Raw genomic sequence first — 26,048 nt, forward strand, 5'->3', positions numbered from 1 at the left:
CATACGTCTAGTTTACAACATTATAAATAATGATGTAAATAAGGATGCTGGTTTTTATGTCTGTCTTGTCTTTCTGTTTATCATTCATCAGGATATCACCATGAAAATAGCCAATCATGACCCCAGAAACCTTAAGAAGGCGTGATTCTCTAATTAAAAGCTATTTTTCAGCTTGTTCTGAGAGCAAAAATGGTCTTTTAAAAGAAAAAAGAAAAATAAGAAGCAACTTTCCATTCTGTGTTATCTATGATATCTCAAGTAAAGATAGACAGAGGCAAAGACGTTCAAATAAGTATCCTCCTTCTACAAGCTCTGAAGAAAGCGTAAGTTTGATACAGTTCCAGAATGAGTTTTTCACAACCAATTAAAAACTACTTTTCTTTCCCATATTTTTCATGGAACCTCATGCACTAACATTTCCCCCCTCAAACATATTATTGGTCTAGTTATTATACAATGTTTTTATAGCATTTTAAAAAAGATATATCCTTAAAGGAAGATGCATTAGGGACCACAATGCAAACATGTGATGGACAGTGGAACACAACAAAGAATTCCAGAAGATCAGCATGTACTGTATAGCTTATAGCAAAGCCTTTGACTGCATAGACTATGAAAAGCTATGAAATGCTCTTAAAGACATGGGAGTGCCACTATATCTGATAATCCTCATGAGAAATCTATACTTAGGAAAATAGGCTACTGTTAGAACACAGTATGAAGAAACAGAATGGTTCCCAATTGGGAAGGGGGTCAAGCAAGGCTGCATTCTACCGTCGTACTTGTTCAACCTGTATACAGAAAAGATCGTACACAGGGCAAGGTTAAACTCAGGAGGAGGAGAAGATAAGAGACAAGAATATCAACAATCTAAGGCATATGGATGACACCATACTACTAGTGGAAAATATCACAGACTTGGGACACTTACTTAAGAAGGTCAAAGAAGAAAGTACAAAGGCAGGCTTACTGCTGAACATAAAGAAAACAAAAATAATGACCACTGAGGATCTACATAAGTTCAGCCTGGATAATGAGGAAATCAAAATGATTAAAGAGTTCCCATACCTTGGGTCAAATATTGATAAGAACAGGAAATACAGTGAAGAAATCAGAAAAATACTAGAAATGTAGAATACAGTCATGAAAGATCTCGATGGGATCCTGAAATCTAAAAACATACCACGAAGCACTAAACTTAGAATCATCCAGGCCATTATATTCCTCATTACCATGTTTGGTGATGAAAGTAAGTAAACTAATTTTAGATGTGGACTGGTGAAGAGTGCTGAGGACACAATGGACAGCCAGAAAGACAAACAAATGGGTCCTTGACTAGATCATGCCTGAAATTCCCTTGGAAGCAAAGATGGTGAAACTGAGGCCTGTTACAGACTGCCAAAATAAAGCTGCTTCGGGTCTCTTTGGAGGTATGCTGTTTAAATGAAGCATGCATCCTAAGAATCCGGAAGCTGCACCAAAGCTGCACTCCAGTGCTTAGGAGTGGAGTGTGGCTTTGGCACAACCTCCGGACTCTTAGGACCCAGGCATCATTTAAATAGCATACCTCCAAAGAGACCCCAAGCAGCTTTATTTTGGCAGTCTGTAACAGGCCTGAGGTTGCTATACTTTGGCCACATCATGAGAAGGCAAAATCCACTTCAACAGATGATAATGCTAGAGAAGGTACAAGGCAAGAAAAAGAGAGAAAGACCACACCCCAGATGGATAAACTCAATCAGGGAGGTCACCAGCCTGAATTTAGAGATCTAAGCAGAGCAGTACAAGACTTGGGGTCCTGGAGATGCCTCATTCACAGGATCACCATTAGCCAGGGCTGATTCAAGGGCAGTTAGCAACAACAACAAATGGATCATATATTGTACCAAAGAATATGTTTATTTGTGAAATGTTTATCTTAGCTGATTTTATCCTCATCTAAAAAATAATGTCTTTTCTAGAATTTTTTCCTCCTAGGAAAGAATGAGTAGGCTATGATGGCAAATATAGATCTATAGCTGTTTAACTAATCTATCTATTCTATTTATCTATCTGTATTCCATTTTAATTTGGGGGGGATATGGTAAATTGAATGTTGTAAAATCAAATAGACATAAATGAAATAATGAACATATATATATGAATCAACACACAGTTTATGGCACAGTCACAATCCTGCAGTTTCCCAGGGTCCTCTGGTTTGGAGGTTCATTTGTCACCTAGGATGGTAGCCTACATTAATTTCAGGAGAATTGCCTAAAGGACCCAGAAGAATGTAGTGCAATCAGTGAGACACATTGTTGAATCTGTCAACAAATGTTGGCATTCCTTCCTGGCTGCAGTTCATTGTTTATCAAATAATCACTCCTTGTAATAGTGGAGCAGAGTGTAAACATGCTCTTTGCTAATTTTCCAGTCCTTGAACATCTGATTCTTAAGCAGAATGAACAGGAAATACTTACCAGCTCCGTGACAGTGTAGTTTGATTCCAATTAAGTTTTTAATCAAACTAGAGTCTAACCCAACTGTGAAGGGTGATGGTGGCACAGTTTTTGATTCCACTGTGTCCTTCTTATGTCACCTCATTTGGCTTGGTTTCCATGACCAGGCATGAATAGTGAGAGCTGAGGATGTAGTTCCATACTACAGGGGATGAGATTTTGGAACAGATTGCTTTTTAGCATACTCTTTTCAGTTTTTAGGAGCTGTTGACAGATTTACAGTCCAAATCACCTTAGGTACTGAAAAATGTTTATTCTCTCCCATTTATTATCCAAATGCCCCAGCACAATAAGGAGTGAAAATGAGTATGCATCAGTCTTCTGAGATTGTAGCTGACCTAAATTGGTTAAAATTAGTTAGATTTTCTGTGAGAGCAGTTGACAACTTGCCCTCGCCCCCCACCCTAAAAAATCAGTACCATATTAATGATTTACACATAAGCTAACAATGGGAAACTAGACATATAACAAGGGGGCATACAAAGATCTCTAAAGAGTTTTCATGCATGTAGGTTAATGTAAGACAGATGAGAAAACAAGGAATTTACTTTTTCTTGTTTTTGTTTCCTATTATTTTCTGTTTCCTATTCCAGTTTGGAGTTCAGTTCATTGTTTTGCACTGGGCCCTAAATCAATTTGAATTGATTCAGGTTGTGTAACCTCTTTTGGATTTCAGATCTCAATTTAGACTGAGAAATTTTAGGGTGAGATTCTATATTATGCTTTCATAGTGGAAATCTAAGCATATGCTTTTACATGGTAGTTCTGCTACATCGTATTTGTGTGGGGTGTGGATGTGTCGTGTGGTGGTGGTAAAGAGGCAGACACAAAAGCATGGTTGAAGAAGTGCCACAAATTATTAAATCCAATAAGAAAAATCAGCAGAGGGGACCTGATGTGTGGTGCCAACCTACATCAAGATAAAGACTCAAGGCCTATCAGATTAGGGTGAATACTCCAGACTAGGGAAAGGAAAACAACACTTTCAGTCCATTCTTCCAGCCACACCATAAAGTATGGAGGATGGTATTCAAAGAAGCACCCTCTCCCAGTGCCTCATGGCTCTGAATGGCTGCTGATAGTTGTCTACAAAGATCCAGCTATATCCTACACATGGGCCCCATAGCCATAGAGTGCAGGTCTCTAGTTTGACCAGTCTTTGAGAAGGAGCCTCCAGGAGTTCACCAATATGTCCCAAATATCTACCATTTGCACATCCCTACCACAGATGATGGGAAAAGAACTGCTCAGATCAGAAAGAAAGAAATCACTTCCAAACACAGATAAACTCCATCTATCTGTACAGTTCAACTTAAGAAAATAAAATCCCTGGATAGAGGATAATAACATCTCACTCCACCAAAGTGGCCTTATTTCTTGCCCTGTTTAATCCCCAGGGATCCATTTCACTGTCTATGACCTTTAGGGCAATGCATCTGACCAAGTAATCAGAACACATGGCTTGCAATGCCAGATTTCCTCAAAATCTGCTCTGGCCTGCAAAATAAACACCTTTCCTTTGATTAAGACCAGATTATTAGCCCTTCTCCCCAAGAGGCACTAAAACTCAAGGAGGAGTGAATTTAAATTGCTGCTGGAACAATGTGGGAAGGAACCAAAGCCACCTCATACCAGATCTGCGAGCCCACTGAATTAGGGCACAGCCACTCAGGTCCAGCTCAGTGCCCTAAGGAGATGCTACCATTTTGAGAATGGCCCAGTAGATCACACTATGTCCACAGGTGAAGACTCAAACTCATTCCTGACTGTTCCAGCAATCTGTAAGAAACAACAGCAAAATCACTTCAAAATGTCTTATGTGGTTAGATAACCACTGAACCACTGAACAATGGCCTTTATTGGGTGTCCAGCAATCACAGCTGCAGATGCCATCGAGGCTGCTCCTATATGAAAAGAATGTTTATTGTTGCAAATCCAGTTCTTTTGGGACCCTCTTTGACATTGCCTTAAACTGGTAATTCGTCAATGGCTGACTATTTACATGAATAAAAAGGAAAACTGGGTGATCCCCAAGCCTTCACATAGATTAACAAAGTCTGAACTGGATGCATATCCTGAATACTGAATGGAGCCAAATTAACCTGAATGGCCTTGCTCATTCAAGCTGTCTCTAGAATGCATTACAAAAATTGAAACTGATGTTTCAGACAGAGATGCCACTCATTTGTAATGTCTATGAGGCATATTGGATCTGTAAATGCATAGTAACTCACCAATTTTAAATGTTCAGAAGAGGGCAGTAAGAACTGTTGTATGGAATAACCAGGCTGAGGAACAATTATAGCTCCACTGGGACATAAACCCAATCAGTATATCTGGTGAAATGGGAACTTGAGCATCAGGTTTAGCAAGACATTCACAAGCCCTCCAACATATTCCTAATGTCAAAATTAGACAAAGAATCCTTGACCCCACATAGTTTGGAACAAAATGCCAAGGCTGAAAGCTTACCTCTGATGGTCTTAACAGCTGTGTTCCAATTATATAAATGGGCACAGAACTTGAGAAGGTGATCAGGTGGAATAGGCCAGAATTGCTGCAATCCTTGCACCAATGTTGCCTAGCTCTCAACATTAACTTATAACACAAGTCATGGAGAATGAACATTCTTACTAACAACAGTGCCCTTGGATTCCTAGATTAAAGGGAATTGACAACATGATAAGTGAATTGCCACACTAGATAGTCACACAAGAACACAATGGAGGAATATGCTAAAGACTCAGCCCATAAGCAGATTGCTATGACCGTAGGAAAAAATCCAAGAATGACAAATCTCTGGTTAGACTCCACCCCCATCCTCCAAGAATAGGACCATTGTTCTGTGCACCATCTATCCTGAAAAATAATGCCTCAAAAATTAGAATACTAGCTCCTAAACCCCAATGAAAAATCCACTTTTTAAAAATTAATTCCTGGTGTCTTATCCATTCTTGTGCTGTCTTGTACTTTTCAAAACATTGTGTAAAATGAGTCATGGTGGGTGGCAGACCTGCAGCTGTGCAAATGTTCTTCACAAAGTTTACCCAGAAAAAAAATCTTGACTGTTTTGACACCACAGGAAGAAATGCTGATCCCTGTCATGCCTTTTTCCCAGGACCCAGGTTTAGACTGACACAGAGAATGAAGCAGAAGGACAGGGGGAAAATGTTCATTCAGATTATGATACAGACAGGGAAACAGAAGGACAAGGTTTCATGCCAATGCTTCTGACAAACAGTGACACTCTTCAACAGCCACAATACAGAGATGTGGATTCAGTGATACCTACCAGAGTGTGATACAGATGAGAGAATGTGGGTTTGTGGTGCTCAGAGTATTTATATAGGAAACACTCATTAATAAGGCAACAGATGCCAGAGGCTGCCAGGTCATAAATAATCCAGCAACTCTCTTGGGAAATCATTGCTGGCAACTGACCATTTGGGAGGAAGCATTTAACTTTATGAATCATGAAAACCTATGGAATGCTCTCAAAGAAATGGGAGTGTCACTACATTTGATAGACCTGATTAGAAATCTGTACTTAGGACAAGAAGCTACTGTAAGAACATAACAAGCAGAATAGTTCCCAACTGGCAAAGGAGTCATACAAGGTTACATTGCCTCATCCTATCTTTTCAACTTGTATGTAGAAAATATCACATACAAAGAGCAGGCCTAGAATCAGTAGAAAGAGGAGTTAGTATAGGCAGAAGGCACATCAGCAATATTAAGATGACCCCATACTACTAGCAAAAGGCATCATAAACTTGGAACAAACATTAAAAAAAAGCAAAGAAGAAAATATAAAGATAGGTCTTTTGCTAAACATAAATAAAGCAAAATAATGATCATAGAGGATTTACATAAATTCAACCTAGATAATGAGAAAATTGAAATAGTTAAAAATTTCCCATACTTTGGATAAACATTGAACAGAATGGAGATTGCAGTCAATAAATCAGGAGATTAGGAATGGGAAGGGTAGCTATGAAAGAACTAGAACAAAATCTTAAAGTGTAAAGATATACATTAAAGTCAGAATTGTGCAAGCCATTGTAGTTCCCATTACCATGTACTGGCTGGAAATCTTCTGTACTGGCTGGAAATCTTCTGGGGATGCTTCTGCCTCATCTCTGATGAACGTTGCTTGGCACTTTGCCTCTGAGTGAACTCCAAGGCTGGACAATGCCTTTTCCTTGACATCTGTTGAGAAGTGAGAAAATCAAGAATTTCCATCCCTACTGGAGAATAAGATGGAAGGGGTTGGGGGGAGCCAATAAGGCCTAATGACAAGGTGGCAAAATGAGAATATACTGTTCATATTGCAGTGTCCCTTTCAATCTATGGAAGAAACATAAAGATTTCTTAGCTTGTAAATCCATTTGGAAAAGGTTTCTTGAAATAGATGTGGGGAAAAGCTATACTGGTCCATCTCTGGATGATTCGCAGTAGATCAGTTGCTCAAGTGCTCAAAGTAGTGAATGAATTTTACTGTTACCAAAATGTTAATTGAGACTGACGGAGTTTGTGTAGCAAGGCAGCATCTCAAGGATTATGTGTCGCTGCCCCCAGAGATCTTGCCAACATCGTAAGACAGAGGGTTCACCATATGTTTTTTAGTGCAGTGATTCCACTTTAACTCCCATGTTTTCATCCTAATGCTTTTGTTTTCAAACATAAAACCCTCTATGAAATAATTTAAAAAGCCCTACAGACCCTTATAATCTCAGTTAAATGGGTAATACCTTTGATTTGTTGTTGTGCTTACATGAAAGAATAAATAAGCAAAGATTTACATTTTTGTACTCAAAACAAGATGAAAAGGATAGCTGGAGGAAACCAAATACAGGCCTAACCCACCTAAAAGCACCAGATACCATCAGATCTTGGAAGCTAAGACGAACGGCAGACCACCAACAAATACCAGGTGTTCTAGGCTATATTTTAGGGAAAGGAACTGGCAAAACAGTCTCTGAATATTGCTTGCCTAAGAAAACCCTATGAAATTCATGGGGTCAATTTAGGTTCAAATCACATTGCAGAAATAATCCAGTTTGAGACTGCTTTAATTACCCAGGCTCAATGCTAGGGAATTCTGGGAACTGTAATTTTGTGAGACATTTAGCCTTCATTCTCAGAGAGCTCTGGTGCCACAACAAACTATAGGTCCCAGGATTCCCTAGCACTGAGCCAGGGCAGTTAAAGTGGTCTCAGACTGGATTATTTCTGAGATCCAAAACACACACACACACAAAAGGAAGAAGAGGTGGCTGCTCCATAAACTTGCCTAATTCCAGTGAGGGCTGACACTCCCAGAAGCCCTCCTTTTCCTGGGCATGTCCTCCATTTCTCCCTCCTCTACAGGAAGAATTCCAAAACATCCTCTCCCTCTTCCTTCTCTCACCAGCTGTTCCCTGCTGTAGGAGGAAGACACCAACCATGCGAGGAAAAGTGTGTGTGTATATCCCTTTAAGAACAAAGCTTTCTCCCTCTCCTTGTCACAGCAAGGGAGCCTGGGGAATCTGGGATGACCAAGGATTTGGTTTTCAGATGGCTACTATTACATGAAGAGAGCGACTTCGCAAATGAAATCGAAATGCAAATACGGTAGTTTTGAGAAAATATTTATTTCCTGATTCTCTTCACTTTCTGTCTGGGGTCTGACCAGTTTGTGTGCAGCGTCGTCTGAAAAGCAACTACAAAATTGTCCCTAATACCCTGGATGACCCTGCATTGTGACCAATAGAACCTTCCAATTTTCCCTGGGTGTAAAAGTCCTGAACCAGAGCAGTTAAAGCGGTTTTAAACTGGATTGTTTCTGCAGTGTGTTTTGGACTTAAGTGCAGCAAAAGGTACAGTTAAATGAACTAGGGCTTCCAGAGATATCCTTAGGTTTAGTATCATCCAGTGTTGTAACTCACGGTGTCACCCCACCAATCGACCGCCTCTCATACCACACTACAGTTGCCCTTCCTTTTTTACGAACTTGAGATCCACGTTCTTAATTATTCCAGACGGGCAGCCTCCATTATCATCAATGGGGTGCACCCCTGCGGCATACACCCCTCGCATGCTCGTGGAGGTGTGTCCCATTGAAGCCTATAGGGCTTGAATACATGCGAGTCTCCGTTTTCAGGGGAGGGGTCAGGAAAGGATCTCCCACGAAAAAAGTGGCTGCCCGATTGCGTGGGCCAGCCGCTTTGCTGCAGGGAGCTGGTGCGGCTCCCTGGCCCCAACTTCCGGGTTGGGGCTGCCCTCCGCCCTGATTGGTGGCGCAGGGCGGAAGGGCCCTCCCCTTCCGCCTGTGCCACTCTAGTACAGGCGAAGGAAGTCTTTATGGTGGGGTTCCGGTCCTCCAGGGCAGTCCATTGGCTGGGCTGCTCTGGAGGAGGAGCCTCACCATCTGGAGAGGAGGCGGGGCCTTGGGCCATAAAAGGGCCATGTGGCCAGGCCCCGCAGGCATTTGCCGCTCGGCTCTCCCACCCACCCTCTGCCAGGGTGCTAGGTTTTTGTCACAACTTGGAGCGGCAGCGTAGGCCAGGATCTGGTTGGTTTGGATACCAGGGCTATGGAGCACTGGTTTGGGAGTCAATAGGGACCCCGGGGTGAGCAGGGCTTGCGTTGTGGCCATTGCGGGGGCCACAACTTGGTTATGCCTCCCGGTGACTAGGGGCTTTGAGAACTATAGAGTGCCTGGTGTTATGGCGGCTGGTTGGGGTTCCTTAGCCCCTAGGTCATCCCAACGCCTGGTGATCACCAGGCATGCTGCTTATCGATTAACCGTGGAGTTAGTCGATGCTTCAGATCCTGACCTTATGCTTTGTGCCAACCCTACTGTTCTGGTTTGATGATGTTAATAAAGTTGTGACCTTTCTTCCAACACGGTCTCTTATGGTTTATAGCACCGGCCTCCCAGGCAAATGGAGCACCAATTGTATATGGAATCCTTCCCACCCACCCACCCCCACACACAAATAGTCTTTATTATTCAAACACAATAAATTTAAAACCACAATATAGTTCCAAACACAAAAAGAATATACTTTCTGTTCTCTTAACGTTGTTGGTTACATTCCGTCTTTCTTTGAATCACTGCATTTTTTAAAGAGTGCTTTGTTGTGGAGGTATCTAATGTGGTGCTTGCCTGGTGTTACTGCAATGAAATGCTGCATACTGATGTGGGATATTCTCTTCTAATCATCTCAAAGTGAAATTAGATGGGGTGGAAAGAAGCAGTACCACCTCACTTATCTCAGGGCCAAGTTAGCTCTTAACTGTCATGCTAAGAGGAGGATATAAGGCAACTTCTACTTCTGCCAAGTCCCACAGTACTAAAATTTTGGATTGCATATCATTCATGATAATAAATCTGTGGCCTCAGCTTCACCTAAAATCTATGCAGCTCACCTCACCATTATAATCATGGAAACAAATTAAACATCAGGCAAAAATATGTTTCATTATTGGAATAAACTTTATAAATTCTCCAAAATAAATTGGCCCAAATTCAGATGGAAGGGAAAGAATTGCCAGGCATAGGATAGGAAAACTCAAAGGAAAGGAATGGAGGCAGTGCTCAGATCATTAGAAAGCAAATGGAAAATCTTGGAAAATTTTCTCTCTTGAATACAGAAAACCCCAGCCTTTCCAGTCAGAGCCAAAGCTGACCAGAAAATTCTAGGAGATGCTGTCCAAAAAGTAACTTTGACAAGCTCTCTTATATGGGACAAAGGAAAGAAACAGTGGAAGTTTTTGTTTGTTTGTTTTTTGTCCTTGGTGAGACAGTTTGGGTTGCTGTCAACTCATAATGGGAAGCCATGTATTGTTTCTTTCTATCTCTCTGCTCCAGTCCTCCAAGCTTCCTCAGGAGAAGCAAAGCAATATTTGGACCTGAATTGCATTGTGTCTCTGTGTGACTCCATTTGCTAGATGCTGAGAACAAGTAGACTCTGGTGGCCGGTGTCAGCGCCTCATCCAATCATGATACACAGTTCCAATAAAAGCCGATTACTATCTTTGTGACCTTGGACAAGTTTTAACCTTACACTCTCTGGTCTTCCTGCTGCTCAGCTGTAAAATTAAGTTAAAGTGAGACCTCAGAGGGAAACAGATGCTGTATTTAAGTAGCATTTTTCCAGGGTAAATAAATTATAGGATAAAATAATAATTAATTAATAGCTAGCAGTCAGTGTGCAGCAATTAGGCTGTTAGAGCTATTAGCCTTGTACCTAAACAAAATCCATTTTCATTAGAGATGCTAATGTACTTGAGCTGAAAAATATCCCTCCACATTTAAACTGTTTTCCCTAGTGGAAAAAATAAAATAAAATTATAACCTTTGTTTTCAGGATGTTAGACTGTCCACCCCCTCCTTTTGAAAAGTGCTTCTGACACAGATGTTATTATATAATGCTGTCATTATATACACTACAGGCCATATGCTGTCTTTCAGACTATATGTCATGTAGGGATAAGAGAGAGGCTAGCTTCATTTTGCTTTTGATAATAGCAATAACAATAGCAATAGCAAGTACGTTTCTATGCTGCTTATCGGTGCACTTAAGCACTCCCAAAGCGGTTTACAAAGAGTAAGCTAATTGCCCCCAACAATCTGGATGTTCATTTAGTGACCTCAGAAGGATGCAAGCCTGAGTAGAGCTTGAGCCTTTCGCTGGTATTGAACTCACAACCTTATGGTTTGTGAGTAATTGGCTGCAGTACAGGCATTTAACCACTGTGCCACCAGGCTTCATCAGACTTTACTTCAAATATTCATCCATGTTTTGAATGCAAAGAACATATGATTGACTGATTGATTCATTTCAAAACCAAATGTTAACAAACTGAAACTGACAGATTTTGTCATCTAGTTTCAGGGCATTCACTATTTGTCATTTAAAAGTTCATGTGCATGACCATCAACATAGATTTTCAAAAGGAACTACTACAAGTCAGGAGAGAAAAGGGGAAACAGTTTATTTATGGAAAACAGTCCTATAAAAATTCACACAAAAGGAGGTCATCATAATTTGTCAAATGTATCCCCATTTATTGGGGGAAAAGGCCTTTTGATGAGGAAAATCTGATTTGACAAATATTCCATGTATATTAGTTAATATTTCCAAGCATCAATTGACATAAACATGTGATCAGACTAACCTGAGTTACATCCTGTTGTGTTGTCTTGGGGGACTGTTGTTATCAAGCATTCCTGTTCTTTCGGCATAAAGGCTGATTTCCATCCACCTTTTGAAAGAGGATGATGGATGGAAATGCTTTTTTCTCTTAAGCTCCTGGAGTATAGCAATAATAAATCATTCAAACATGCATTAAAAGAGCCTTCCCTTGATTCTGAATCAATGTCTTGCCTCAAAACCCTTGTAATCCACACTTATTTATGTTTGTTTCTTCATTAATGCTCCAGTGTTGTTTGCTCAGAGAGATATATTTGGTATCTTTTTGAAGAACAGGAATTTCCTGAGATATACAAGGCAGGGCTAGAATTCTGAATGGCATTCAGGTGCCTACAAACATGTCTGTCCCAGAACAGATCAGTAGAGAATTAATAGGAAGGAGAAATAATATTGATAAGACTACTACAACATTTCAGGGACAGATGGCTGTTCATCTATACAAAAGCAAACATGAGAAACACAGGTAGACTGTTTCTTCATTCCACTTTCTATTGTCTATTTTGTAGGCATCTGAAGCAGCCAAATATACACACCACCTCCATCATGTCATATATGATCTATTTAAAACAAACATACCTAGGAAGCAGTGGTATATCAGTTCAGATTGTCTAGGTGAGTATTGCCTATCTAGGCTATTAATTATTGTAATGGTTGATTTGCATGAAATCTAGAGCAATGTATCCACTCTAGCTTTAACTCTTAACTTCAAAGGAACTATCCAAGACACTGAATAATATGCCCAAAATGGGGGCTAAGTACATAGGATAACTCCTTTAGTACCTAGAATGGATTTGCCACTTCACTGACTTTGGAGTCATCAGCCAACTATTAGCCAATATTTTCTGTTCTGGTTGGCAGTGATTCTCCAGGATGTCATATAAATCTTTCCTATCTGCTGCTTCTTTTACACTGGAGAAGCTAGAATATGAATCTGTGATGTCTGCATGTAAAACAATGCCCTCCCATTAAAACCCTTAACTTTTCCTGTTTTTTGCTTGTGTTGAAATCTCATTATTTTTTAAAAAAAATCATTTTGTAAGGACGATATCACGCTACACTATTATGGCACTATTATTCCATTTTAACTGTTATGGCTGCCTGCTATGAAATTCTGGGTTTTGCAGTTTAGGGAGGGACATTACGAATTCTCAGCCAGAGAGCTCTCTGACACCCTAAGCTACAAATACCAGATTTTCATAGTTGCAGTTAAATTGGAATAGTAGTGCTGTAACAGTGTAGTGTGATATTGTAACAAAACTGATTTTTGCAAGGTATATAAATGTCCCATATTTAAATGAGCGACTCATCCTAAAACCCTCTCTACCTATCCCCTTAGTGCATTTTTGTTTCTCCATTGGTTAGCATCTGAAATACTATTTGTTTCAGTGAAACACATTATTTTCAATGCTCACAAATTGACTCTTTCTAGATATAGCATCTTAACTGCATTAACTATAAGGAAAGGATGGCTTAAGTCATTATTGGACAAAAGCTTACTAGGATCACAGGGCTGAAAGCATAGGATTAGTTTTCTTAATACAGCTTAATCATTTGTCTGTAATTGTCCAATATACATGGACAAAACCTTGCAACAATTTGGGCATTTGTCGGCTGCTAATTCTAATGGAAGTTGCTTAAAAACATTCAAGAGTAACAGAGGACACAATCAACCAACCACTGTTCCTGCACAATCTCTCCCCTAGCCTCTTTCTTTATTCTATTGGGTCTTTTGTAAGAACAAAGCTTAGCAGATTGTGGTTCATGCAATATGTCAGCTGTTAGCTGCAATTCTGTGAGATCTGATATTTCTGAAAGCATGATCTTATATTAGTACTCAGTTTGGTTTCTCATAATGGCAGAAATAATCTAATTGTGATTTGGTAAGTGGAGACCTTTTTCCCAGTCAGAGAAGAACCTCTAATCTAATGTGAGTTGCTACCGGGTATTATCAGATGTAATTTGCAACCCGGCTGTATTCCTGATGCTTTGGAGGCCACTTTTCCGAGCTGGGAGCTTGCCGTTATGGAAAAGCAGACTCCGAAGTCAATGTGATAATCTCCTAAATATTGTAAAGTCAATGAAGCATCTTCAATCACAATCTAATCTTCTCTTTCTCCAAACATTCAAACAATCTCTTCAGTTAGAATCTCTCCACCTGGAATATTGCGTCCAGTTCTGGGCACCACAATTTAAAAAGGATGTTGAGAAACTGGAGTGTGTCCAAAGGAGGGTGACTAAAATGGTGAAAGGTCTGGAAACCGTGCCCTATGAGGAATGACTCAGGGAGCTGGGGATATTTAGCCAGCAGAAGAGAAGGTTAAGAGGTGATATGATAGCCCTGTTTAAATATTTGAAAGGATGTCATATTGAGGAGGGAGCAAGCTTGTTTTCTGCTGCTCCAGAGAACAGGACCTGGAACAATGGATGCAAGCTACAGGAAAAGAGATTCCACCTCAACATTAGGAAGAACTTCCTGACAGTAAGGGCTGTTTGACAGTGGAACACACTCCCTCAGAGTGTAGTGGAGTCTCCTTCTTTGGAGGTCTTTAAGCAGAGGCTGGATGGCCATCCGTCGGGGATGCTTTGATTGAGATTTCCTGCATGGCAGGGGGTTGGACTGGATGGCCCATGCGGTCTCTTCCAACTCTATGCTTCTAAGATTCTATGATTCTCTTCTCCCAGAAGCAATCAAACTTTCAAGTTTCCCATGGAAACTATGGGGTCTCCATAGTGAGTACTGGTATACCGTGTCCTGCATATCATGCCCCCCCCCCAGCATAGCCAAGTTGAATGTTTTTCCCAAAATAATTTGGATAGGTTGCAACTGCTGGTGGAAGCTCTTTAGCCCCAAACACTTAAGGTAACAGGGGGTGAACATGCCAGCAGCTGAAAGGAAAATTGTACATGTTGTGTGTGTGAGAGAGGTGGGGGGTGGGTGGAGAGACACTTAGTAGAGCTTTACATTTCAGAAAACTAATAACAGGAACTTGGCTATAGCTTTTGGGATTAAAAAAGAATTGACATGGCAATATCTTCTAAGCCCACCCTGAATGCATTTTGGTTTATTCTTGATCCAGGTAAGTCACTGGAATGCCACAATATTGTGTACTTTCTTTTAAAGCTCTACTTACTTACTTAATTACTTAATTAATTAATTTTGCATCCCTCCTTTTTCCTGGCATAGGATTCAAAGTGGCTTCCAATAATTTAAAATCTAAAATCTTATAAAAATGTCAAAGCAATTAATGAATGTTAACAATTCTGTTTTTAAAAGTCACATGGTTAAAAACATTTTGGGGAGAATGTAGCTAGTGTCTCAATTTCATGAAATCTGGTATTAAGTCAAATGCACTAGCAGTCTGACATCATGCAAATCAGCTTCCTATATCCCTGAAGTGATTATTTATAATAGTTCTTTAGAACTTCTGTTCTTGCTTTTTAAATATATAATATGTATTGCATTAAAAGTAAAGGAGCAGAATCATAACTACCAGGGAACAAAAAAGCACCATAAAATTATCTGTCAAAATACACTTCAGGGCTACACTTAGCCACCTAATTAAGAAATGTTCCAAAGATTAGGCAGCCATTTGAGAGACGGAAGTTGAATGATACCCACATGCTCAACAAAGATGGAAGGAGGTTTGCAGGCATGGGTAATTTGTGTCTCTCTGCAGGTATTAAAAGCTTTTCTAGATTTCAATTTATGCCCCCTTCCTTGTTTTATTTTTACATGATCCATTTGTTTTGCTGTAATGTTAGAAACTTGGGAAAACCAATGTGAGATATCTCTGGTTTCTTGTTTCTTTCAATTTTACATATCATTGCTATACCACATTGCCATCATGATATCTTGTGCTGTTCCTTGTTCAGGAATTTTCATCTTATTGGCCATAGTAATTTTAATGTCAGCCAAGGTAGATGCTGTTTAAACTTTTTGGTGTTCATGGTCCTTTCAATCATAATCCTCTGGAGCTGGGAGGCCACCACGCACTCCAGAACCTTGCCCAAGAATGAAATATTAGAGACTGGCCAATAGTTATCCAGAATGGTGGGATACAAGGAGCTCTTTTTCAGTAATGGCCTCACCATAGCCTCCTTTAGGCAGGATGGAAATCTGCCTTACTGCAGTGAAAGATTCACCACTCCCTTCACCCACTCAGCCAGTTCCCCTCTAGAAGTTTTCAGAAGCCAGGAAGGGCAAGGATCTAGTATGCATGTTTATTTATTATTTGTTATTTATTTATTTTGAGTATTTATACCCCACTCTTCATCAACAAAGGCTCTCAGAATGGTTCACAATTATTATTATTATTATTTAAATTCGACAGTTCCCTGCTATGAGGCTTACAATCTGAAAAGACATGGCGCAAAAGGAGTAGGGAATGGTAGGAAGGCATCGAGTGCATTGTTCTTCTCTCCCTCTGGTGCCATGGTCATAGCAGATGGACTGGAGGGAGGGCTCTCTTCATTCTTACTTTGAACTACGGGGTGTTAGGAAGTCTCTCACTTAGGGGAATTTTAATTAGCTCAAATATAGCCAAGAGGAGGCCCCAACAAAACCATGTGCCAGAATTGGGTCCCAATGGTGTCTACCAGAGGTCGTCAGCAAGCCCCAAGAGAAAGAGACACTGATACCAACTAGGGCCAATTAAAAGGGTTTATTAAAGCACGGGGAAAACCACACAGCAAAAGGAGAGCATACACACATCCACATTCAATGCTAATAGCAGGGGGATGCGTAAGTTCAGGAGATAGGTTTGAGAAAGAGAGGCACCACTAGGGAATACTACCTTAGAAGTCTTCTCCGGGAAGTCTGATGAAGCTTGGATGGATAGTGGATCAAGGCTGCAGGAGCACGGGGGGGAAGAGGGCCATGGGAGCTAAGATCAGAGTTCAAACTGGCCTGGACCAGCTTGCAACCTGGTAATAGCACAAGGAGGGTGTGAAACATAGCTGGAGGCTAGGGAGACTTGCTAGACAAAGGTGTAGATTGCTTGGGCTTTGTTAAACCAAGAGCAGGTAATGTGTTGCACAATGCATTTAGGTCTGGACACAATTCAGAGGGGTATCCGACTTGATTATTGGGTTGTTAAGCTGATCATGGGCTCATCAGGTGTGAGGCCAAGTCTATTGTCTTATTTGGGTAAACAGTGGCGATTCTGGTTTGGCGACTCCCAAACTTCCTGCAGAGAATTTCCAATTCTATTTCTTTCTAGGGACTCTGCCTCTGCAAGGTGAGTTGCCTACGTGGTCTCCTCACCTTTGGCTTAATGGCGGGTCCTCTATGAGGTCAGTCAGGGCTCATAGTACAGACCACATGTACCCAAAATTTTATTAGAACCAAACTTCATAACAGGGGCCTTCTTCTTACTTTGGCCAATGGAACTAGCTGCCTCTCACATCCTCAGGCTGCACAAATTGAAATTTATCCAATAATACAGGACAAGCAGGCATCAAGATCATATCAACTGGATCTGTGCCAGCTACAGCATCCATGTCATAGTGAATCCAAGTGATTTTGTCTGCAAAGTGTCTTGCGAATTCGTCACAGTGAGCTTCATATGGTCTTTGTTTTCTTCTTGGGGGCCAGAATTTAAGAGCCCCCTGACCACTTGGAATAGCTCTACTGGATGGCACTGTGCAGATGCAATGGTGACAGAGAAGTATGATTTCTTTGCTGACACCACTGCCTGGCATAGACTTTCCAAAGAGCTCTAGCCCATGTTCGCTCAGACTCATTCCGAGTCTTCTGCCATACTTGCTCTAGTCTCTGTCCCATTTGTTTCATCATCATCAGCTCCCTGGTAAATCAAGGTGCTCATTTGGCTCCACTTTGTGGGAGGAAATGCTTAGGAGCAATCGTGTCTGCCACCCTGGCCAAATCCCTATTCAACAGATCAGTCAGGGCTTTGAAAGGATCACCTGCCAAGGCAACAGGAAAGTCCCCAAGAGCCATCAGGAGTCCATCTGGATCCATAAGTCTCCTGGGGTGGACCATCTTAATCGGGCCTCCACCCATGCAGAGGCTCTGAGTCTCAGTAAGTCTAAACCCTACCAGATAGTGATTAGTCCATGACAATAGAACTACCGGGAGTTCCTCCACTCCCAGATCACTATTATACTGTACTGAACAGAAAACCTAGTCCAGAGTGTGTAATGCAACATGGGTGGCACCAGATATTACTTGGGACAGCTCCATGGTTATCATGGCAGACATGAATACAGAGTAGTCTCTGCATGGATGTTCATGGATGTTGACGTTCCCCAGCACAACAAGCTCAGGTGACTCCAACACCACTGCAGAAACCAACTCAGCCAGCTCAGGAAGGCAGACTGTTGTGCAGCAGGGTGGGGAAATGTTTAGAGAAAGCACTTGTTTTTTGTACACTGCATAACTTTATAAGAATTGCCATGACCTAAGTGTCAGTACAGTAACAGAATCCCTATTCTGCCCTGGCCACCCACTCTTAAGTAGACACACTCATACCCAGTAGACTGTGAGACAGGGCACCTGGTAAGGGATATGGAATCCTGATAGACCAGTGCAACTCTGCCTCCCAGCCCCAGGCCCCACCTGCTGCTGTACAGAGAATGCAGGTGGACAAAACTGAGAGAGATTATTCCCCCCTCCCCACTTCATCCAGCCAGGTCTCTGTAATACAAGCCAGGTCAGCATGCTCATCCTGGATGAAGTCCTGGATCAGCGGTGTCTTTCCATTCACCAACTTGGCATCAAGCAGCAGCATTTTCAACCCAGGCAGACTGTTGCCAAGGATATCCTGGGTATTTGAAATGGGGGTCAGCTTCGGACTAACCAGTACCCTGTGGCGCTCACTTCTTCCATGGTAATACTGCTTATTCCCAATACCATATCCCCTCCCCGCCCATTACTTTTGTAATGGCTGCTTTCTGGACTGCTTCCCCTCCCATATCCTCTTTATAGTTCTTCTCTCTCACCTTTGCTAGAGTATGTTCTTCATGAGATGTTACACAATATCAGTCCAAATTGTTAAAGTGATGATGTTAACAGATGGAAGATTATTTAAAAGCTGCCAACAACTCAAACTACCCCTCATCTTCCAGTTAAATAGTTTGGCAACCCTCCCAGCAGTCCCCCCCCCCCTCCACAGCAGGTATCTAGTTTATATCGCCTTTCACAAGGGCAGGTGTTTCTCCTTGGTTGTGCAGCTAGGAACTAGCTAGGTGTCTGGGTCCTGGCTCTCACAGGGGTCAGTCTCACAGAACTCCACCATGTGAAGTGAGCCCAGGAGTAGTAGTAGTAGGAGCAGCAGCAGCAGCAACAACAACAGCAACAATAGTAACAGCCGCGGCATCCTCGGGTGTGGAGTGGCAGTATATTCTTCATGAGATGTTACATAATATCAGTCCAAATTATTAAAGTGATGATGATCATGATCAAATTTTCATTGTCTCTGAAATTGGGTCAAACCATCCCTTGTGGGGGAAATAGTCACATACGCATTTTGATAAGAAACTGTGAGATAAAGCATGAATCATCACAGGATCAATTCTTGGCATGTTTGTTATTTAGAAAAAAATAAGTCACTATTGATATATCCTTAACAGTGCACTCAACAGGCTTGTACACTTCCTTGATTTTAATTAGAAAATTAATCTCATGCTTAATACTTTCCCATATACCCAGTCAATGGCATAGCAGAGCACTTAACTTGAGTAGAGTTGTGATAATTGATTAACACTTCTCAGCTTTCTTCCGAATATTCTTTCTGTACATCATCCAATCGCCACCCTTGGCACAGGCTACACAATTTGAAGTTATGAAATGAGCTTTATGCAGGAATAACTCATACATTTATTGGTTTTATTTATATTCTATCTTTCTGCTGAAATGTGACTCACAAGCACTCATTGAGCTCCACAGAAAAATGGATTGGCAGAGTGAACACAGCTGATCTTCCCCTGCATCTAAGATTCATATATCATAGAAAGTCTGTGTTAGGGATGGAACAGAAATTCATTAATTTCCAGCTGATGTCAAAGGAGTTCCTGGCCCCTTGAGGAACTTATGCAAAAAAAGAATAAGTTTCCGTAACTTTGTTCAAACTTTTGTTGTTGTTCCTGTTTGAGTTTTAGAACTACACAAAAGTTTGTGAAACTGCCCAGTTTCACAATAAATATACATGCCTGTGGTCTTTTCAGAATACACAGAATACTGAGCAGTTTTCTGAGAAAAGAAATAAAATAAAAATCTGCATGAACATGTATCCACACACACATACAGAAAAAGCCACACAATCTCTACTTGGGAAAAGGCTGTAAAATGTAAAGCTCAAGTGCATACTGTGTCCGTAACCAAACTATATGGTGACAGGCTCAGCTTTGTGATAATTTGGGGCAGTGGGGAAAGTGATGGTAAACCAGAGAGATAGAATGAGAGAGGGAGGCAGGGAGGGAGGCTGAATAACTTTTGAGAATTTACTTTCACACACATTTTGATTCAGAAGTATCAGGGGAAGGGAAGACAGGGAATGTTACACAGCAGAAAAAGAAACTCAGTGAAAGTGAAGCTGCAGCCTTTGTGGTTTGGATGTTGTACAAGTACAACCCAAATAATATATAGCAGGAAAAGAAAGCCAGGCTGATTGAAGCTCAAGTCTTTGTCTGTTTGACTGTTGCACAATCTCCTTTCTGTGCCAAAAGTTGCATGTTTTTTCAGAAAAGGCTTCACAGTTCTTTACAGAAACTTCATAGTTGTTAGAAAACTATATGGTTTTCTGGAGAAGCTCAGAACAACAAGAAAACAAAACTAGGTTGTATGGTTACGCACAATTAAAGCAAAAATAACATTCTTAAATGTCTTAATATTTAGAGCAAACTACTAAATCCAGTGTTAATCCTAGGGCCCATTCACATTACAAAAAACATCGGTTCTGAAACCGATTCAATCACGTGAAGTTCCTACTCACCCCGAATCTCACACAAGCGAATCCGGGGCTTGCACACCCGTTCCGTGTTAAATGGCCCCTAGCGCGGGTCTTTTGAAATCGGCGCAAATGCCGTTTCTTTTTAAAAACCCCGGGTCCTGGGAATGAGAACTTTGGCCTCGATCACGATCGAGGCAAATTGAGGGAGGGATTTAGGTCAGAGGGTGGCCAAAGGGCAAGGCATTTCCTCCCCTCATCGGAGGGGAGGGGGAGGAGGAAAGAGCCCTGGGAAGAAGAGAGCAAGGGAAGGCATTCTTTAGGAGCCTCTTTTCCCTGCATCCCCTGCCCAAAGCCCTCTTTTCCCTGCATCCCCTGCCCAAAGCCCTCTTTTCCCTGCATCCTCTGCCCAAAGCCCTCTGTCACTGGGCATTCCTTCCCTTGCAGGAGGAAAAAATTCAGGTCATTAACGGAGCTCACGTCAGGCAACCCCCCCCCCCTTTTCAAATTCAAACCATTTTTTTTTTGAGCAACTATGCGCATTGTTTATATTCCAGAGGCAGATGGAGCCAGGCTTGCAGTTTATATCTTTGGATTTCCTTGCTTTCTGCAGAGGCGGAAGCTACAAATGTTGCAAGCAATCAATGTTACATTTTTAACAATTTTTTTTTGAGCGAACATGCGCATGATTTATATTCCAGAGGCAGATGGAGCTAGGCTTGCACTTGGATATCCTTGGATCTCCTTGCTTTCTGCAGAGGGAGAAGCTACAAATGTTGCAAACAATCAATGTTACATTTTTAACAATTTTTTTTGAGCAACTATGCGAATGATTTGTCTTCTTGAGCAGATACAGCAAGGGAAACAAAGGGAAAGCTAATGTTGCTTTTAAAAGCATAAAAAAAAATGCATGGCAATCCCATCCTTTGCCTGGGACAGGGGCAGATCTGACCCCAAAGCCCACAGGTTTATAAAAAAAAGAGAGAGAGAGAGGCATCTCTCTCCCTGCTTCAGCCGCTGAAACCCCTGTGCCTGGCTCTTTAAAAAGGGAGGACACTTCCCCCGATGCCCTGCAAACGTCACCATGACGATAGCTTGATTGGCAGCAGCCACCTCCAGAATGCATTCGATTTCTGTCAAAATGCATTCGATTTCAAATTTGTAGTGGGCACTTGCTAACGGAGCGATTCGGGGGAGGGGCATCCGGATCAGCCCAGTTCCTTCCAGGTCTTTTAGACCAGTATGAATGGGGCCCTACATTCAATGAAGTGAATAGAATTTGTTAATCACCACAGAAGTCCAACTGATTTAAATGGGCTTTTTGTTTGCCTTCAAGATATTTCTGACTTATGGCAACTCTAAGGCCTATCTTGGGGTCTTCTGAGTCTGAGAGTGTGTGACTTGCCCAAGGTCACCCAATGGGTTTCCATGGCTGAATAGTGCTTTGAACCATGTTCTCCTGAGTCATAGTCCAACGCTCAAACAGCTACACTAAAATTGGATTTAGAAATCTTGAAATTAAAAAATAAATGAAAAGTGAGAAAATGTATGGGGGCATGACCTTCAAAAGAGAGAAAAATCAACTGAGCTCATGTACATACAACTACATATGCAAAGTCCTTGTGTAACATGTCATTTAAATTGTAATAAGCACACACACTTCCACACTGTATGAGAGGAAACAGTTTGACCTGTTAGAAGTATAATAATTAAGTTACATTGCATTCATTTCAAATGGAATTCCAGATGTTTTTATGTTTCTCCCTGAAATGAATGAGATTGACAACATATGAAATTTGCCTGAATGACATCCCAGATTTTTACCTGTGGTCAAGGAGATAGATTTGGGTTATAAACAGGATGGCTTTCATTATGTCTGGACATATAAGAGTCATTAGAACCTTTACAGTTGGCTATATTCTTTTCTTTTTGAATTAAACTGCATACCATTATTCCTTTGGAGACCCATCATAACTTGCTTCTGTTTATTGTGCAGAATGAATATTCAGGCATGACTTAGAAATATAGTAGCACTTAATATGAAAATCACTGTTGCGAGGGGGGAGGGCAGGGAGAATACTTGAAATGTAAAAGCTACAGTTGAACCATATCCTAGTGAATGTATAAATCAATGAGCACTGTAAGATTAAATTATTCCTAATACAGCAGGGAGAATCAATAGTTATTGCATTAACAGAAATTAAAGTTTATGCTTAATTATGAGAAAGATAACATAGTACTATGGGGACAGCGATTAAATGGTTATGTGTTTTAAAATCTATACTTTCAGAATATGCTGACCCTTTAAATTGCTATCATTTTATTTCCAAGTAGCTATGAGAGAGAGGAAAAGAATAGAGAAAGAGAGAGAGTTTGAGAAGTTCAACTCAATGCTGCATCCACACTGCAGAAGTAATAATTAATAATAATTTGTTTTATTTATATACCGCTATTCCAAAGATCATAGCGGTGAACAGCAAGTAAGCTAATTAGCAAGTAAGCTAATTTGCCCCCAACAGTCTGGGTACTCATTTTAGCGACCTCGGAAGGATGCAAGCCTGAGTCGAGCTTGGGCCCTTTTGCTGGTCTTGAACTCGCAACCTTGTGGTTTTGAGTGAATGGCTGCAGTACAGGCATTTAACCACTGCGCCACCAGGGCTCCATTTTGGATTATTAAATGATCTACTTTAATTTTCATGGCATATTGCTATGGAATTCTAGGAATTGTAATTTTGGGAGACATTTAGCCTTCTGTTTCAGAGAGCTCTAGTACCACACCAAACTACAGTTCCCACAATTTCATATCATTGAGCCATGACAGTTAAAATGAGGTCAACCTGGATTATTTATGCAGTGTAGACACAGCTTTAGAGAATCAACGATGGGTTTTAGAGCATGGTAGATATGCTCTTGATCACAGTGAAGTGTGCACATATGCACAGAGTTATGTTGGAGATATAGCTAGGTGTGCTAGGTTTGGATGAGAAACACGCCCAGATGCTGCTCACAAAAACAAGTTATCGTGGTCTATTATGAAAGGTGATGGGGGGGGGGGGTGAATCCAAAAACACTTGGAAATTCACAATGTTCCAACCTTCCTCTGTGAAATCAGTAGAAGTCAAATTTGGTAGAGCTGCTAAGTTGTTGAAGAAAATGCTTTCCCATTTGAAACAATCCAGGAGACTGACATCATTATTGAAATGGATACAAGGAATGTGGGTCCCACGCATCTAAAATGTCCTCTTAATAGATGGCTATGTTCACACATATCAGGGGTTACAAGCAATCTAAAAAAACAACTTGTCTTTTCATTTTTGGGAGATATAAACTCTGACCTTACATTCATAGTACAATTTCATAGGGAGGAGATCTTAAGTCCAGATTCCCACTCTCTTGTATTTTCATTTCTGCTTTCAATGTCCATAGTACATAACAGATAGAATGAAGCTAAATGGAGCCATAAGCAAGTGCTGCCAGCTATTATATTCACTACTGCTCCTGTGACTTTAACCACAGCTTGTTCTTTAGATATTGGCTGAAATCCTACATTATATTTGTATGGGGGAGGGGGGGCTTCCCTTAAATGGGGGATCTGTTCTGGGACCCCCCCCCCCCCCATGTAAGGGAAATTTTGCGTATGCAATTTAATGTATATTGTTTTTTTTAAAAATGTAAAGAGCCATTAGACAAAAAAGAATAAAATATATTTGAATATGGTTGGTAAATGAACAAGTGTTTTAAAATATAAATACCAAGACATGAGTGAACGAGGGTATGCTGAAATAGTTCCTAGAATTTATACTGACCCTGCTTCTTTGCCATTATAGTAAAGAGGGAAAGGATATTTGACAATATTTGAGAGGGGGGAGTTTTTACAATATGTTTCTTGAACATTGGAAAACCTTGAGGAGAAGAATCCTGGACTGATGAGAATTTTGTAGTTTAGGATCTGTTCTGTGCAAAAACAAACAAGCAGCCAAAACGTAGAGTTTTGTGTTTATTTTTTAAGCTCAAACAAGCATTTTCTGCACAGGAACTAGGATTTATTTTGCAGAAATTAATACTTCTGAACACAAATATTTTTTTCCTGTGCAAAGAAATGGCAGTACCTGTAAAAATTACAAATTTTGGACAGAATAATCATAAATATGAATTGTCTGTGCAGGAAACAGAAATGTAATGAGGTGAATGTTATTTTCTCTGCTGATCATACTGTTTTCTCTACAAATGTACCATGCATAAAAATTGTGGAGAATAATTCCTAAACTGTAAAACTGAGAAAATTACCTATTGCTTCCGTGAGGATGAAATTAGCAAAGGCTTCCATTTCTAGATTAAAATGTAGCAACCACATTCATGGAAATTTGAAGGCAATGAAACTTTCCCCTATAACTCATTTTCCATCGTTCTTTTCCTGTGAATATTTCCATCTTGCCAAAAAATGGGTTTATAAATATGGCTTTTCTTCCTGACTTCCCTTTCCTAGCTGCCTGAGACAGGAAATGTATGTAACATGGTTGCAGTGGAAAGGGATAATTGCAGATGTATTTCTTTTCTTTTTTAAAAGATCGTCAGCCAGTACATCTGACACTGCCTTGGCCTGCAGTTATCTTTTCACTGATCCTCTATAGAGCAGCCTCTTGTTTCTTGGCTGTTTTGTTTGTGTTTCTGAGAAAATGGCAGCAGGAGACTGGAATGAAGCAATTATCAACTTCTAGATTCTGGGAAATATTAGCCACAAAAGCTCCTGAGGAGAACATGTTCTTTTCCAGTCCATTCCCTTCAGGTTCACATCACCTGTTAGATATCTTGTTTCACCTGTATACTCTTTAAGTTACCTTTACATTCACCTTATAAGATCCCAAGTGAACTATATGTAGCAATTAGATACAGACAACCATCATGTATTGTTTTAGAGCCATAAAAATTCTTTAAAACTTTGGACAAATCTTCCCTTCCTCTTTCACACCCACAGTTACTGACATCTGAAGGTTATTGTATCTTCAACAGCAGGTAAAAATTCAGAAATTTAACAAAGCATTTATTGGGGGGGGGGGAGAGAAGGAAAGCTTAATTCATTCTTAATTTTCATTGTTCCAGCTGCTATATTATGGCAAAAGAGCAGAAATGTTGAATAGTTGCACAAAAATACCCCCCCCCCCTCATGTTCTCTTCTGTTCATATCTTTTCAGCTCATGCTGAGAAATTACATTATTTGCTTGCTTCTTTTCTGTTGTTATGTGGCTTCAAGTTGACTCTGGCTTATGATAACCCTATCACAGGGTTTTCTTGGCAAGATTTATTCAGAGGAGGTTTATCATAGCCTTTTGTAGCAAATCTAACACTCATTTGCAGGAGGTGAATAGAAATATGTGTCATATAGTATGTATTGGCCTTTCAAAGGAGAGGAGATTTCAGGTGCATTCACACTTCAGAGGTAA

The sequence above is a fragment of the Sceloporus occidentalis genome, unplaced genomic scaffold (genome assembly GCF_023333645.1).
Source record: "Sceloporus occidentalis isolate IW3139 unplaced genomic scaffold, rSceOcc1.0.p SCAF_3, whole genome shotgun sequence".
In the NCBI taxonomy this organism is placed as follows: domain Eukaryota; kingdom Metazoa; phylum Chordata; class Lepidosauria; order Squamata; family Phrynosomatidae; genus Sceloporus; species Sceloporus occidentalis.